This window comes from Oryctolagus cuniculus, chromosome 2 (assembly GCF_964237555.1).
Source record: "Oryctolagus cuniculus chromosome 2, mOryCun1.1, whole genome shotgun sequence".
Taxonomy (NCBI): Eukaryota; Metazoa; Chordata; class Mammalia; order Lagomorpha; family Leporidae; genus Oryctolagus; species Oryctolagus cuniculus.
In genome coordinates this window covers 95,550,723-95,568,668 of record NC_091433.1, presented here as the reverse complement: position 1 = coordinate 95,568,668, position 17,946 = coordinate 95,550,723, and the positions used below count along the sequence as shown (strand labels likewise).

Sequence of the window (17,946 nt, the reverse complement as noted above, 5' to 3'; positions counted from 1 at the left end):
TCATTTGCACTCTTGAAGGAATTTGAGGACTAAACCAGCAGAGTCACTCTGTGATTCTGCCTTTCATAAATAAATTAAACAAATAAAATTTTTATATATATATATATTTTAACTTTTATTTAATGAATATAAATTTCCAAAGTACAGATTATGGATTACAATGGCTTCCCCCCCACACAACTTCCCTCCCACCTGCAACCCTCCCCTTTCCCTCTCCCTCCCCCCTTCCATTCACATCAAGATTCATTTTCAATTATCTTTATATACAGAAGATCAGTTTAGCATATATTAAGTAAAGATTTCCACAGTTTGCACCCACATAGAAACATAAAGTGAAACATACTGTTTGAGTACTAGTTAAAGTATTAAATCACAATGTACAGCACATTAAGGACAGAGATCCTACATGAGGAGTAAGTGCACACTGACTCCTGTTGTTGACTTAACAAATTGACACTCTTGTTTATGGCATCAGTAATCACCCCAGGCTCTTGTCATGAGTCGCCAAGGCCATGGAAGCCTCTTGAGATCACCAACTCTGATCATATTTAGACAAGGTCATAGTCAAAGTGGAAGTTCTCTCCTCCCTTCAGAGAAAGGTACCTCCTTCTTTGATGACCTATTCTTTTTTTTTCTTTTTTTAACTTTTATTTAATGAATATAAATTTCCAAAGTCTGACTTATGGATTACAATGGCTTCCCCCCAATACCGTCCCTCCCACCCACAACCCTCCCCTTTCCCACTCCCTCTCCCCTTCCATTCACATCAAGATTCATTTTCAATTATCTTAATATACAGAAGATCAGCTTAGTATACATTAAGTAAGGATTTCAACAGCTTGCTCCCACACAAGATTCTTATCTTGTTTAGACAAGGTCATAGTCAAAGTGGAGGTTCTCTCCTCCCTTCAGAGAAAAATAAAAAATAAAATGAGCAGAAAAAAATTAACAAGAATTTGAATGGGTGTTTGTTGTAGCAGTTACCACATTGATTGTGAGGTCTACATGTTACATCAAAACATTAGCTTTAATTCCAACAGCTCCAATTCTGATTCAATTTGCTTTCAATGCACACTTTGAAGGCAGCAGCACATGGTTCAAGTGCTTGGATCCCTGTCACACAGGTTGGGATCTGGATGGACTTCCTGGTTCCTGTCTTAGGCCTAGCCAAGCCATAACTCCTGTAGGAGAGCAAACCATAACTGGAGGATCTTTTTCCCTCTGCATTATAGAATTTCTAATCAACAGTAAATAAGACATAAAATAATAACACAGAAAATAATATAACAAATATGATGCATACTATATCAACTATAATCATTTTAAGTGTGCACCATCTAAATATGCCAGTTAAATTTAAACCAGGACCCCATATTGTGCTGTCTATATGTAAACCATTGAAATGTAAATATACATGGATGGGATTTGTATCCATTTTGGTCAAAGGAAAACATATTTTCTTTGTATAGGAGGAATAATTTCAAGACATCTATAGTATAATATGATGACAACACTTAATTATAATGTTGTCTACTATAAAAATAATTTAGACATTAGGTTTTATGTGTTTTCATTATGTAAAACTGTCATATAATACATATGGTAGTTGTCTTTATTTATATATACTCCAAACATTATTTTGTGTACTAGATACATTACATTTTTGTCAACTTAAGATAAATATGTACAGATTTCAAAAGATTAAATGAAGACATAAATTGATTAAATCAAAAATATTCAGAAACACCATCCATTATAACACCAGTACAATGAAGCCTGGAAAAGCAATATGCACTTCAGCTTAATCAGGATTTATGTCAGGAATTTTAAAAAGGGGTTACATAGTGAGAGGAACAGGTAGTATTCTATGAAGTTATTACAATGCTTCATATCACTGTTCAGAAACAGAGCATTATAATATATAAGAAAAATGCTTTCAAAACTGCAAGAATTGAGCAGTGCTAATCAAAAGAGATAAATACAATGGTATAAATACACAACCAGGGATAAATAGTGGTTATCAATATGTCATTGTACAGATACCTCAGCTAACGCTAGATGGAGGAAATAAATGAATAAGATCAATCCAAGAGTTGTAAAATAACACAAATCAGTATATATGGATGAAAAGATAGACAATCCATGTGCACTATCAATATTTCCTACAGAATCACATTTTATACACAATCTATAACATGACAACATTTTGCCATAATGTAAAAAAAAAATTGACCAAGAATTAGCAGACGAGGAACACAAATCAAGAAAGATTCTCACAAATAACAAACAAAAAGCAAGGCCAGTGCCACAGCTCACTAGGCTAATCCTCTGCCTGCGGTGCTGGCATCCCAGGTTCTAGTTCCAGTTGGGGCGCTGGATTCTGTCCCGGTTGCTCCTCTTCCAGTCCAGCTCTCTGCTGTGGCCCAGGAAGGCAGTGGAGGATGGTCCAAGTGCTTGGGCCCTGCACCCACATGGGAAACCAGGAGGAAGCATCTGGCTCCTGGATTCGGATTTGCGCAGCATGTTGGCTGCAATGTGCCAGCCATAGCAGCCATTTAGGGAGTGAACCAACAGAAAAGATGACCTTTCTCTCTTTTTCTCTCTCATTGTCCACTCTGCCTGTCAAAAAAAAAAAAAAAGCAAGCAAAACTCATGGTTTAGAGAAACAGAATGTAAGCAAATGAAAACATCAAACAAAAACCAGAACATGGTCATCTGTGGGGACAGAAGTACAAGGGATTTGGAAACCACCCGAACTAACCAAGGCCTCTATATTTTCCTGGGTATTTAATTCTATGGATGTGAACATTCTTTTTTTTTTTAACTTTTATTTAATGAATATAAATTTCCAAAGTCTGACTTATGGATTACAATGGCTTCCCCCCAATACCGTCCCTCCCACCCACAACCCTCCCCTTTCCCACTCCCTCTCCCCTTCCATTCACATCAAGATTCATTTTTGATTATCTTAATATACTGAAGATCAGCTTAGTATACATTAAGTAAGGATTTCAACAGTTTGCTCCCACACAGAAACATAAAGTGAAAAATAATAGATGATTTCTTTAAATGATGATGAAATCAGATCAGACCTATTTTCCTGTTTAATCTCAGTGAGAGTCAAGTTGGGAATTGATAATTTCTTTTTTTTTTTTTACAGAAGATCAGTTTAGTATACATTAAGTAAAGATTTCAACAGTTTGCACCCCCATAGAAACACAAAGTGAAATATATTGTTTGAGTACTCATTATAGCATTAAATCTCAATGCACAGCACATTAAGGACAGAGATCCTACATGAGGAGTAAGTGCACAGTGACTCCTGTTGTTGACTTTACCAATTGACACTCCTGTCTATGGCATCAGTAATCTCCCTATGCTCCAGTCATGAGTTTCCAAGGCTATGGAAGCCCTCTGAGTTCTCCGACTCTTATCTTGTTTAGACAAGGTCATAGTCAAAGTGGAGGTTCTCTCCTCCCTTCAAGGAAAGGTACCTCCTTCTTTGATGACCTGTTCTTTCCACTGGGATCTCACTCACAGAGATCTTTTACCAGAGTCTCTTGGCTTTCCATGCCTGAAATACTCTCATGGGCTTTTCAGCCAGATCCGAATGCCTTTAGGGCTGATTCTGAGACCAGAGTTCTGTTTAGGACATCTGCCATTCTATGAGTCTGCTGAGTATCTCACTTCCCATGTTGGATCACTCTCCCCTTTATTTATTCTATCAGTTAGTGTTAGCAGGTACTAGACTTGTTTATGTGCTCCCTTTGACTCTTAGTCCTTTCATTATGATCAATTGTGAACTGAAACTGATCACTTGGAATAGTGAGATGGCATTGGTACATGCCACCTTGATGGGATTGAATTGGAATCCCCTGGTATGTTTCTAACTCTACCATTTGGGGCAAGTCAGCTTGAGCATGTCCCAAATTATACATCTCTTCCCTCTCTTATTCCCACTCTTATGTTTAACAGGGATCACATTTCAGTTAATTTTCAACACTTAAGAATAACTGTGTATTAATTACAGAATTAAACCAGTCATATTAAGTAGAACAGATAAAAAAAACTACTAAGAGGGATAATGTATTAAGTTGTTCATTAACAGTCAGGGCTATGCTGATCAAGTCCCCATTTCCCATAGTGTCCATTTCACTTCAGGAGGTTTCCTCTTTGGTGTTCAGTCAGTTGTCACCGATCAGGGAGAACATATGGTATTTGTCCCTTTGGGATTGGCTTATTTCACTCAGCATGATGTGTTCCAGATTCCTCCATTTTGTTGCAAATGACTGGATTTCATTGTTTCTTACTGCGGTATAGTATTCTAAAGAGTACATATCCCATAATTTCTTTATCCAGTCTACCGTTGATGGGCATTTAGTTTGGTTCCAGGTCTTAGCTATTGTGAATTGAGCTGCAATAAACATTAGGGTGCAGACCGCTTTTTTGTTTGCCAATTTAAATTCCTTTGGGTAAATTCCAAGGAGTGGGATGGCTGCGTCGAATGGTAGGGTTATCTTCAGGTTTCTGAGGAATCTCCAGACTGACTTCCATAGTGGCTTGACCAGTTTGCATTCCCACCAACAGTGGGTTAGTGTCCCTTTTTGCCCACATCCTCGCCAGCATCGGTTGTTGGTAGATTTCTGAATGTGAGTCATTCTAACCGGGGTGAGGTGAAACCTCATTTTGGTTTTGATTTGCATTTCCCTGATTGCTAATGACCTTGAACATTTTTTCATGTGCCTGTTGGCCATTTGGATTTCCTCTTTTGAAAAATGTCTATTGAGGTCCTTGGCCCATCTCTTAATTGGGTTGTTGGTTTTGTTTTTGTGGAGTTTCTTGATCTCTTTGTAGATTCTGGTTATTAACCCTTTATCTGTTGCATAGTTTGCAAATATTTTTTCCCATTCTGTCGGTTGCCTCTTCACTCTCCTGACTGTTTCTTTTGCAGTACAGAAACTTCTCAATTAGATGCAATCCAAAATGTTAATGTCTTCCTGGTTCAATTTAGGTAGGTTGCATGTGTCCAGGAATCTATCCATTTCTGATAGGTTTCCCTGTTTGCTGGCATACAAGTCCTTGTAGTAATTTCTGATGATTCGTTTTATTTCTGTGGTGTCTGTTGTTACATTTCCTTTTTCATCTCTGATTTTATTGATTTGGGTCTTTTCTCTTCTTTTTTTAGTTAGTTGGGCCAATGGGGTGTCAATTTTGTTTATTTTTTCAAAAAACCATCTCCTCGTTTGGCTGATTTTTTGTAACGTTTTTCTTGATTCAATCCTGTTGATTTCTTCTCTGATTTTAATTATTTCTCTTCTCCTAATAGATTTGGGTCTGGTTTGCTGTAGGTTTTCTAGATCCTTGAGGTGAATTGAAAGCTCATCTATTTGGTGCCTTTCCAATTTCTTGATGTAGGCACCTATTGATATAAACTTTCCTCTTAACACTGCTTTTGCTGTATCCCATAAGTTTTGGCATGTTGTGCTGTTATCCTCATTTACTTCCAGAAAAATTTTGATTTCTCTTTTAATTTCTTCAATGACCCATTGTTCATTCAGGAGCATGTTGTTCAATCTCCATGTGTTTGCATATGCTCTAGGGATTCCTGAGTTGCTAATTTCCAACTTCATTCCTTTATGGTCTGAGAAGCTGCATGGTATGATTCTAATTCTTTTGAATTTGCTGAGACTTGCTTTATGGCCTAGTATGTGGTCAATCCTAGAGAAGGTTCCATGTACTGCTGAGAAGAATGTAAAATCTTTAGCTGTAGGATTGAAAGTTCGGTATATATCTGTTAGATCCATTTGGGCTATAGTGTCGTTTAAATCTACTGTATCCTTGTTGATCTTCTGTCCTGTTGATCTGTCTATTTCTGAGAGTGGAGTATTGAAGTCCCCCAGTACTATTGTATTGGGGTCTAAGTCTCCCTTTCAGTCCGTTAACAAATCTTTTAGATAAACCGGTGCCCTGTAGTTAGGTGCATATACATTGATAATTGTTATATCTTCCTGTTGAATTGATCCCTTAATCATTATGTAGTGTCCCTCTTTGTCTCTCTTAACGGTTTTTGTGGTAAAATTTATGTTGTCTGATATTAAGATGGCTACGCCCGCTCTTTTTTCATTTCTGTTGGCATGGTATATCTTTTTCCAGCCTTTCACTTTCAGTCTGTATGGATCTTTGTTGGAAAGATGTGTTTCTTGTAAGCAGCAAATAGATGGGTTTTGTTCCTTAACCCAATCAGCCAATCGGTGTCTTTTAACTGGACAGTTCAGGCCATTCACGTTCAATGTGACTAATGATAAGTGGTAACTTTGCCCTGCCATTTGCCAAAGATAAGTTCTAATATATGCTTTGAATTCCCTGTGATCTTTTGCTGTGAGGTTTCCTTCCTTGTTTTCCTTCCTTTACCTTCTTTCATATTGATGACCGTGTTTCTTTGTTTCTGTGTGTAACACATCTTTAAGCATCTTTTGCAGGGCTGGACGAGTGGCAACAAATTCTTTCAATTTCTGCTTGCTATGAAAAGTCTTTATTTCACCTTCATTCACAAATGATAGCTTTGCAGGATATAATATTCTGGGCTGGCAGTTTTTCTCTCTTAGTACCTGGGCTATATCTCGCCATTCCCTCCTAGCTTGTAGAGTTTCTGATGAGAAGTCAGCTGTGAGTCTGATTGGAGATCCTCTGAGAGTAATCTGACGTTTCTCTCTTGCACATTTTAGGATCTTTTCTTTATGTTTCACTGTGGAGAGTTTAACTACAACGTGTAGTGGTGAGGATCTCTTTTGGTCGTGTTTATTAGGGGTTCTGTGAGCTTCCTGTACTAGGATGTCTGTGTCCCTCTCCAAACCTGGGAAATTTTCTGCTAATATCTCACTAAAAAGGCCTTCTAATCCTTTCTCCCTCTCCATGCCTTCAGGAACTCCTAGAACCCGAATGTTGGGTTTTTTAATAGTGTCCTGAAGATACCCGACAATATGTTTTAGATTTCTAATTTCCTCTTCTTTTCTTTGGTCTGACTGTATCGTTTCCTGTTCTCTGTCTTCTAAATCTGATATTCTCTCTTCTGCTTCACCCATTCTGTTTGTAAGGCTCTCTATTGTGTTTTTCATTTGATCTATTGAATTCTTCACTTCAGTCACTATCCCAGTTTCCTGTGTACTAGTTGTTTTGTTCCATTTTGATTCCTCCTTAATATTTCATTTTCACGAGAGAGATTTTCTATCTTGTCCATTAAGGATTTCTGTAGTTCAAGAATTTGTTTTTGAGAACTTCTTAACGTTCTTATCAATTTTTTGAGATGTGCTTCTTGCATTTCTTCTATGTCATCATCTTCATTATCTTGAATTGGGGTGTCTTTTTCATTTGAGGGCGTCATGGTGACTTCCTTGTTTTTATTACCTTGGTTTTTGCGTTTGTTATTTGGCATATTGGAGATATTTGGTTTCTTCACTGTGGTGCTTTTTCTTGTTATACTATGACTCTAGATTAAGTGGACTATCTGTTTTTGATGGAGCCTTAGGGCTTGAGATGGGTGTGGCCTGAGAGCTCTGTTTGGTGTGCCAAAGGTGACACTCCCAGGTTAGGCGTGGTAAACCTCCCTCTCTCTCTCTCTTTTTTTTTGATTCAAAAGGGAATTTATTCTGCACAGCTGAACGAAGTTGGAGGTAGTTAGCAGGCAAATGATATACCCACAGGAGCCAGAGATCAGAAGCTCTTTCCCAAGGACCACACAGGGAATCTGTTCGGCCCTCAGAGTGGGCTCAAATTCTCCTTCAGTCTCCCACTGGGTTGCCAAAGTTACGGAATTGTAGCGTCTCTGGAGAGTGCTCACGTGAATTCTGTGAGTTCTCTCCCCCACCATCTCTTTTTTCACAGTCTCAGTTCAGTAGCACCACAAATTTACTAGGTCCTAATCTCCTGTTAATTCGCCCCGCCCAGAGTCAGGTTTTTCTGCTAGGCTCAGGGCCGGTGCAGACCTGAGGTCGCTCTGCTTATGACGTATGTCCAAGATAGCGCCTGCTCTTTGTCTTGATCGCCCTTGAGAGGTGAGCGGAGAGAGAGAAACCTGTGTCCGTACCAGTCACCTTTTTTTTTTTCTCTCTCTCTCTTCCAGCTAGCCTGGTGAACTCCCCGCCCCCCCCGGGGGTTGTTCCCTCTAGTCTCCTCTCTCCGCTTGCCTGCCGGTGTCTCGGGCTATTGAGGTTCGGCTCACCTCGCGTTCCAGCGCTGGTGTGTTGAGTCTGCTGCTGGTGTCCCGAACTGTGGGCTCCCACGCTCTCCACGCAGGTCTGCTCCCCTTCCAGTGCCGATGTGTGGACTCGGAGCCCTGGACGTCCCAAGCCTCCCCGCTGTTGTCTGTGTGGCAGGCACTCCCCTTCGAGCACTGGCGCTGGATGTGAACATTCTTATTCAAATTTAGCACAAAAGAAAGATGTCAACATTTTCCTTTCCTTTCAGGATTTATTACCCTATAATAGGGTTCTATGCAAGAGTTTAAATGTTTAACACTGAGATCATGGCACACCCGATGTTTAAATAGGTAGACAAAGTGTAGTTAAAAGGCAACAACTTTCTACAAAGACAATAAAAATCTCAGCTCTGGGAAACAACCTGTTTATCCCGCAGTAACAAGGAAACCCAAACTCAGAAGGCTACTCAGGTTCCCAGACTTTAGGGATCACTCAAAGGAGAAGTAGACTAACTGGATTAACTCTCAGGTACTGAGGGAGGCAAACATCAGCAGCCAGAAAATTTAATTCTGAGAGTTCCACACTTCCTACTTTTGCCTCCCAACAGTCTGCATTGGCTCCTTCCTCCAGTTTCTTAATTCTCAGCAGAAATCACTCAAAATCAGTTTAAGACTCTGACGTGTGCAGTCTTTTGTGTCACTAACACCAAATATATGTTGTTTGCTTAATATCAAACAATATATCTACAACACCTATTAACTTCCAAGCAATTCAATTCTGATATTATTCAGAGTTAGTAGACATCACAGATTCAGATCTTTGTCCAAACACTCAAGGCAGAGGCCAATGAAAAGTATGTATTTGTTTTTCTGGCACCAGTCCCTATTCTGAAATTATCCAGAGATCCCATCTACAGCTATCTTATTAGCATAAGCTTAGCTATTGCCTGAACTTTGTGTATTAGACAGAATCACAGCCATATCAATTGGTCAGGAAATATCTGGGTCTTTAGATCCATGGGCCATGAATTTAGGAGAAAAGAATTGTTTTTTTTTCTCTTACAAGTCACAAATAAACTATCAAATTTATAAACACTTTTACAGCCAGCAGAATCTGATCTTCCTATATATTCTCAATTGGTACAAATGATCATTTGACTAAACCAACTCTGGATGCACAATGAAAATGCTGTGTGCCCAAGAGTGCATTTCATTTTCAGTTCTCACACAAGTAATCTTGAGGTGAGGGTAGGGAGAATGATTGGTCTTTACAAAGGTTTTACTCTTCACACAGTATGGAAAGAATCCAGAGGAGTGAATTATTTAGGGATTTATTGCCAGACTTAACCCCCCTCTTAAAGTCCTGTGGATATTTAATCCCAGTTAAGAGAAATTAATGAGTGGGAACAGGTGGGACCCTATAAGAAGTGATTAGGCTAAATCCATTCATGTGATTATTGAGGTACTGGAATATCCCCAGGTGTGTGCTATAGAAGCTAATTTGTGTTTGTCTCTCCTGCACTTCCCTTACTTGGTCATATGGTCTCTGAGCCATCCCAAGCCTCTGCCAAGAAGATGATGATCACCAGATACTGCCCTCCAACCTTGGACCCAAACCATGAGATGAATACCATTTCTTTCTTAATTACTGAGTCTGTACTATTCTATTATTAGCAACAAGAAAACTGACTCAGAACCTAGGAAGAGCTGTGCTGAGAGGACTGAATTGTAAACTTGTGACCTGGTTTCTCAACTTAAGGATATCAGATCATATATGGAAGTTCATTTCCCCATAGCGATTCTGTTATCACCATCAATTTGGAAGGCTATGAGGCCCCAGGATTCACACAAACCCGTTTCATTTAGAGACAACACAGGACACCAGCATCCTGGCTACAGGCCCAGCTCAAATCTCCTGGGCCACAGACACTACTGGCCTCTGACACTCACCCCTTTCTGGATTCCAAGGAGACCCACTGTACTCCTGAGGGCTCCTATGGTGAGGGAATTTCACAGAGCAGCAATAGCTGAAAAACTTGAGGCCTCTCACAGGAACAAACCCAGAAATCCTAGTATTCGGATGCCAGAAAAGAAGACCCAGTGTAGTCCTGCAGTGTTGCCCTACAGCACCTGATTTTAAAGTTTGCCCTAACCATGAACACACATAGTGTCAGAGAAGACACAGACAATCAAAAAAGTTCCTACAATGAGGGCATTAGTTTCAGTTTGTGGCAGGTGTAGGAAAAGATGAGCTCGGCTTTGTTTCAGATCTGAAACTCCCTCTTCTTTGCAGCTTGAACCTCCCAAGACAGAGGCCACTCTCACCTCCCTGATGATCACAACACCAGAGTTCTCTTGCTGCTTATCAAGGACCCTGTTAAAATCTTGTGACCCATGGACTCTCAATAATGTTCTTCATGTGCATAACAAGGTGCTGAATCTACGGTATTCTGGGCCTTTCTTTATATTATATATATTCTTGATTCTTTGATGACATTTGATTTTTTTAAAAAAATATTAATTCCAGGATTTTGTTAAGATATTACAAAAACATAGATTGACCTTTCTTTTTCTTATTTCTCTTGAAGATATTTCCTTGATCTGTATTCTTTAACTTAATATTGTCATTTTTGTTCTTACTGATACAACATAACACATTGGATTTATATATTGCTCTTATACACGATTATCTTGCTTAATTCTCTTGTCAGTTTTTATTTGTTTAAACTTTTATTGGATTATCTCTGTGTAGAATAGTTTCACTAACATATATACATATATTGACAGGTTTGTTGCTTAGAAGGATATTCTTTTTTTTAATGTTTTTGATTTGACAGGTAGAGTTACAGATAGTGAGAGAGAGAGACAGATAAAAGGTCTTCCTTCTGTTGGTTCACTCCCCAAATAGCTGCTATGGCCGGTTCTGTGCCAATCCAAAGCCAGGAACCGAGTGCTTCTTCCTGGTCTCCCATGTAGGTGCAGGGGTCGAAGCATCTGGGTCATCCTCCACTGCCCTCTGGGCCACAGCAGAGAGCTGGACTGGAAGAGGAGCAACCGGGACTAGAACCTGGTGCCCATATGAGATGCTGGAGCCACAGGTGGAGGATTAACCAAGTGAGCTACAGCGCTGGCCCCTAGAAGCATATTCTTATACATAAAATTTTCCCTGTTATGATTCCTAATTGTTCATCAGCACATTGTTGAAGACAGAAAGAGAAAGGAGAGAGTTTTGTACATCTTTGCTTCCAGGGAAAAAGCTTTCAGTGTTATATTTTAATTATGTTATTATAGGTTCATTGCAGACAATCTTTTTTTAAAAGATTTATTTTATTTCCTTTGAAATACAGAGTTACAGAAAAAGGTAAAGACAGAGAGAGAGAGAGAGAGAGAGAGAGAGAGAGAGAGAGAGAGAACTCTTCCACCTGCTGGCTCACCTCCAAGATGGCTGCAATTGCCCTAGCTGAGCTGATACCAAACCAGGAGCCAGAAGCTTCTTCCAGGTCTCCCACATGGGTGCAGGGGCCCAAGCACTTGGGCCATCTTCTACTGCTTTCCCAGGCACAGTAGAGAGCTGGATGAGAAGAGAGGCAGCTGGGACTAGAACTAGTGCCCATATGGGATGCTGGTGCTTCAGGCCAGGGCTTTAAACCACTGCACCAAATTCTGCATTCAGAAAATAATTTGAAACATATTCTTTGTTTATTGCCATTTTTCATGAATCTTGGAAATTGAGCAATGTTTTACTTCCTTGGATGTTTTGAAAGTTATAAATATATGGGCCGGAAGTTGTGCTTTTTCTGTATTACTGGTCTTGTTCCTGAAAATCATATATGATCAGCAATTTTACCATCCATGTGACTGTGACGCATGTTCATCTTCACAATTTTGACATTTAAAAAATCTTTGCCATCCAAGCCAGCTCTTAATAGCCTATTATCCTTGTGCCTGCAGCAAGGGCTGGTTGTAGGGTCTCCATCCCTTTTGTTTATACTACATCTTTCCCCAATATCTCCTACTGTGCTTGCTTCCTATGCCAAACCTCATGTGTCTCCAGCCCCTCTGCATGTAGCTTACCTCCCTGATCTATACAGCCTGTGTCAGGACTCCTGTGTCTCCATTCCTTTATAAAGAGTGGCTTTGCTCCTACCCTGGAGTGTTTTCTCCCACTATGCTTATAGTTCACAGCTATCTTTGGTTATCCCTTTGCCTTTTACTTAAAGCCATTTCATCCCTCAGTTGTCACCACACTATTTAACTATAGCCAACATCTTCTTTTGTCTCTGAAACCTCTATGATTATAACCCATGCCATTCCTCTGTTTCTTCTTGTCTACACACCGTATGTTCCAATTTCCCATTGAATCACAAGGGTCCCAACTACTCTAACAGTTTGGCTATTCATCCTCTAATGGATGTGCTTGCCTTTCACAGATTTTATATTTTAATTCCCATTATCCTTCCTCCTTCTTTATACTCCTCTTTTTTGCCCAACTTGCTTTTCTTTATATTTTTGTGTATTGAAAATAATATTATTTTCTCTTAAATTCCAATTGTTCATTGCTGGTACTTACAATAGCAATTTACTTTGTATTTGTAGGTTTTACTTAAGCTCCTATTATCACCATCAATTTTTATCATAATTGATATTGTAGCCTCTATTTCTTAAATTTTAAACATGACATTGATTTCTTGAGTTTTAGGGATTTAATGAGTGGATAGAAATTGAGAACTCATGGATACCACTAAATGTAGATTTTTATTTTTTTGCACTGTGTCTCATGCTGGGCAGAAGGTGTGTTTATCTCTCTATTCTACCTCATGTGGGTTGCAGGCAGGCACTTTGGAATGTTGACCCAATTCCTGCTTATTGCTGAATTCACCTAAAGGGGGCTAAACTTTGTATTTGGTTTGCAATAATTATCACTCTGATGCAAATATTTTGAGAAGGCTGCCTGGTATGAAACTTAGTTGGTGAAAAATGACTTCAAAAATTACAGATATTCACTGTAAGTGCAGGGGCAGTCTCAGATTTTTCAAAACAAAAAGCTAATGTTACATGCAGTTGACAGAACTGTGAACAATGCCTGCCCTGCAACAAGGACATTTAACCTCTTCTTACTGAATGGGACAATTGTGCAGAACACGGATATTCAAATAACCAAGTTAAATACTGGATTTTGAATATAAGTGGGTATTAGTTAATGGCTGGTCTTGTAGCAGTTTGTGGACAGACATTGTATTTGCATAGTTAAGTTTTACATATACACTTAGGCGTGAAAACAAAGTTCTTATATTCTTAATATTATCTCTGTGAAGCATGGGGTCATTCACACACAGACACATACACAGCTGTGTACACATGTACAAACTAGAATGAAAATGTTTGATATATGTGTGAGTTCAAATTTAATACAGTATATGAAAGATCAGATATTAGAAAACATTAAAAATGATGAGCAGTAGACAAACTGACAACAAAATCTGCTATTACATTAGAGTGTATGATATGCAAAATACTTAATTCAAGAAAAATACTTAGGTTATGAGGAATAAAATATAATCAGCAACTTACAGCATTGTAAAGCAGTCTAAATACCTTTAAAATTGTAAGTTATTGTTAGTCAAAGTTGGTAAATAGGATTAAATGACACAGAGGAAATACATTTCCATAAATCCTGAATTACTGTAGCAAATAATTTGATTAATGTATTTTATATCTTCTAAGCATTATTTAAACTGACTTCACAGTAGAACATTGTGTATTTTTCAATTTCTTGATCACTTTCCATAATATCTAAAGATGGTTCTAAAGGTGTTTTTTGACAACTTTATAATTTCTCAAAATTAATGATAATGGGTGTGAATAACACACAGTCTTTCAAACAAAAAGGTAAAGTTATAGTGATACATATATCAAGTTAGCATATCCACAGCAAACTATGTGACTTTGTTTTAGTAGCAAATGGACCCTTATAAGGGAGCAATTTGCCAAAATAATTCACAAAGCATTGAGAATTCAAGCCCTAAAATTGATTACTAGAGAGGATTCTGGCATGATATGATGTAGCTCTATCATGTTTCATTCTAGTACAACTTGTGAAAAGTACTTAGAAACAACACATATGCCAAGCAGTTAGTGTCTGTGTAAATGTTCACAAGAATATATAGCAAATTAGAAAATAATGACAGAAAAAATTCCATGATGTTACAGGATGTGTTTGGAGGTTGGAGTACTATTTAAATCTTGAACTGCTTTTTTTCCCCTTCTGGGCTGGGGAAGACATCATCATTATCATTTTTGCTGAAACTATGTCTTGGGTAAGTGAAGCTAAGAGGTAGGGTCCAAACTCCTCTTATAGATGTATGCTCTACCTTGGTCCTTAGAATATTTGAATCCCATTGTCCATGCATGCGATACCTAAAGCAGACAAATGTATAGAAAATATATGTTCTTCATTGCTTGTTGTTGAGAGGATGGGAACATAGTGAAGAAGGAAAAGCATACTGCACTTGTTTCCAAGGTAATTAAAATGATCAGAAATAAAGGTGATAGCAGCACATATATATGGTAACATGAATTATATGATTTTATTTTTAATTGAAGTTTATTAATAACTATACACAAGCCTGGGGTACAGTGTGACATTTAGTGTTTTGTGTGGTCCTAGAAGAATTTTCCAAATTTATTCTAATATTTGGAAATTTTGACACTGTGGAGGATCTGTGCCATAGAAAGCTGAGCCTATGCATTCAGCACCAGCCTCCCATTGGGCACTTGTCTGAGTCCCAGCTGCTGCAATTGCAGTCCAGATCCCTGTTAATGTGCCTGGGAAAGCAACAGACAATGAGCAAAGTACTTGGGCCCCTTGAACTCACATGGTAATCCCAGTTGAATCTCCTGGCCTCAGCCTGGCCCAGTCTTGGCCTTTGAATTCATTTGGGGATGAACAATTGAATGGAAGATCCCCTCTCTCTATCCTTCCCCTCTCAAGCTCCTTCTGTGTATTTCTGCCTTTGCAATAATTAAATCTTTTTAAAATTGACAATTTGCCATAATCACTTCATGTATAGATATTATAGAGGCATTAATATCAGATAATGTGAAATTATGACAATGAACATAAAGTAAGAAAAGGTTATATTGTCATGTATGCAGTAAAATTGAGTGATGGCATTATTTATAACTTCCCCATAATATGATATCCGCACAATTTCAAACTCTTTGATATATAGGAGAAAACGTGATGCTTGTTTTTGTCTTGGTTATTTCACTTGGCACAATGATGTCCAGTTTAATTTGCTTTGTCGCAAATGTCAAAATATCATTATTCTTATGGCGAAGTAACATTCTATCATGTATACATATCCTGTTCATCAATGTTGAACATTTTTGTTAATTCAGTTTCTTTACCAGTGTGGACTGCTACAGAAACAAGGGATCAGGTATTTTTTTCACATGTTGAATCAATTCCCTTTGGATCCATTCACAGAAGCATGAGAGCTGGAAGATATGACAGCTTTACTATTTGTGAGGAATCTCCATATTATTTCCATAAGGGCTCTAATTTTCATTCCCACCAACAGTTCATTAGGTATTTTTCCACAAGGATTTGTTATTTAATAATTTTTGGAAAATAGACATTCTAAAAGGAGTGAGGTGATACATCAGTGTGTAACTTAATAATCTTTTCCAAATTTCTGTATATGAAAATCTAATTAATCCAATACCATTAGATAAGGAAACTGTCCTTTCTCCGGGGAAACTTTAAAGCACATTTTTCAAATATTAATTGTTTATATATTTGTGGATTTATTTGGGGCTTTCCTTTTCTGTTCTGTTGCTTGACATGACTATTTTTATTATGAGAACTTAGCTATTTGTTAGAAACAAAGATTAAGTGAAAACAAAATTTTAAGGAATCTGTTATTTGGTGGAAAGCAATCCATTATGATTATTTTTATATTGGAACTAAGAGATCAAAAAAACAAAGATTATGCTAATTTTAAAGTGAGGTGATAGAAAAGATTCATGTAACAAAAGCTACATTTTCAAATTCAACATTAGTGTACAGAAAAAAAAAAGAAGATAAAGGTTAATGTATAGGCTTGGAGATCTTCAGAATAGCATTGCTTTTCTCTGGGATATTAGTGATACACATATTTGATACCCTTTAATTCAAATGTAAGGGATGAATACAAAATAGATAGAGATGGTAAAAAAAGAAATCATATTGTGACTACAATAGGTAAAACTGACATTTGATAGGAACTATAATAAAATGATAAATAGATAATGGATTCTGAAGAATAGCCATGTCAGTTACATTAAAGTAGAAAATTAAAAATTTAAATCAACACAAATACTTGAAATGACATACCTGTTCTCAGGATAACACAAAAAAAGGTGCTGTATCCAGATTCACAGTTTTTAAGTTCAAAATTGCATGTAAATTTAACATCCTATGGTGTTCCAAAAAAGGAAAAATATGTCACCTTTAAAGGTAATTAAATTTACTGGCCTAAGAGGTTCTGAGAAATTTTGAACTGGAATGCTCCCATGAAAACCTAAAGTTTTACTGGGAGTTAATGATATAAGAAGAAAAGGAGGGCCGGTACTGTGGCTCAATAGGCTAATCCTCCGCCTTGCGGCACTAGCACACTGGGTTCTAGTCCTGGTCAGGGTGCCGGATTCTGTCCCGGTTGCCCCTCTTCCAGGCCAGCTCTCTGCTGTGGCCAGGGAGTGCAGTGGAGGATGGCCCAAGTGCTTGGGTCCCTGCACCCCATGGGAGACCAGGAGAAGTACCTGGCTCCTGCCTTCGGATCAGCGAGGTGTGCTGGCCATGGCGGCCATTGGAGGGTGAACCAACGGCAAAAAAGGAAGACCTTTCTCTCTGTCTCTCTCTCTCACTGTCCACTCTGCCTGTCTAAAAAAAAAAAAAGATGAAGAAAAGGACCACCAAGTGATGTACCATTCACAGGACTAACATTGGACTATACAAAGATACTGGTAATATATAAAGGTAATATTAGTAAATGAAAATAAATGAATAGAAGTTTACATGTTCTGACAAAACAACACTACAAGGTATTCTAAACTACCATATAAGACTCATAACAGTGTTTCAAGCAGATATAAAGTATTTTCTTCAACTGTAGTCCAATATAATTAAATGACAATTGGAAAAATTACAGAGCTACAAAACCAAAGGTCATGACTGTAATCATACTGTGAAGAATTTTTTATTAAAATTTACACTTTCGCATTTCACAATGAAAAATCAATTTAATCCCTTAGAATTCCAGAAATGCTAAACAAATATTCCCTGGGAAGGGAAAATGAGTATACTAGCATAAGACAATGTGTACACTGTCAGTAAAACTTAGAGAATTTTCTGTGATTTGACAATGTCACAACAAACAAGCAAGATGTTTTGAATTCACAGTGGTAGGATATACTTACCGTAGAATAACATTGACATTGATATTCCAAAGTAATAGAGCTTCATTCAAACAAAATAACAAAATAGATATGCACATGTTACCATATGAGATATATATTGTTTATTGGAAGTGGCACAGAGTAATAGGCTAAAGAGCAAAATAGAGTGGCAGGCAGATGTGAAGTAATTTAGTGAAATAAAAGGCAAAACAATTATGCTACATTTGATAAAAGAATAGATATGCATAGAAAATCAAGTGAAGTTTATGCCATTTGATTAAAAATCATACGTTGAAATTGTCTGCAATTAAATC

The 17,946-nt window shown here is 37.9% G+C and overlaps 1 long non-coding RNA gene across 3 annotated transcripts in view; it reads right to left on the bottom strand.

Annotated features, from left to right (window-relative positions):
- Positions 1-17,946, bottom strand: part of LOC138848530 (uncharacterized) — a 135,852-nt gene that overhangs the window by 48,215 nt on the left and 69,691 nt on the right. For 2 of the 3 annotated variants that reach the window (XR_011386396.1, XR_011386395.1), the window contains exons 2-3: positions 8,219-8,410; positions 2,317-2,619 (exon numbers count right to left, since the gene is read on the bottom strand). This is a non-coding gene — a long non-coding RNA (uncharacterized lncRNA). The remainder of the gene's footprint in view (positions 1-2,316; positions 2,620-8,218; positions 8,411-17,946) is intronic. The other variant, XR_011386397.1, reaches the window with a different exon arrangement.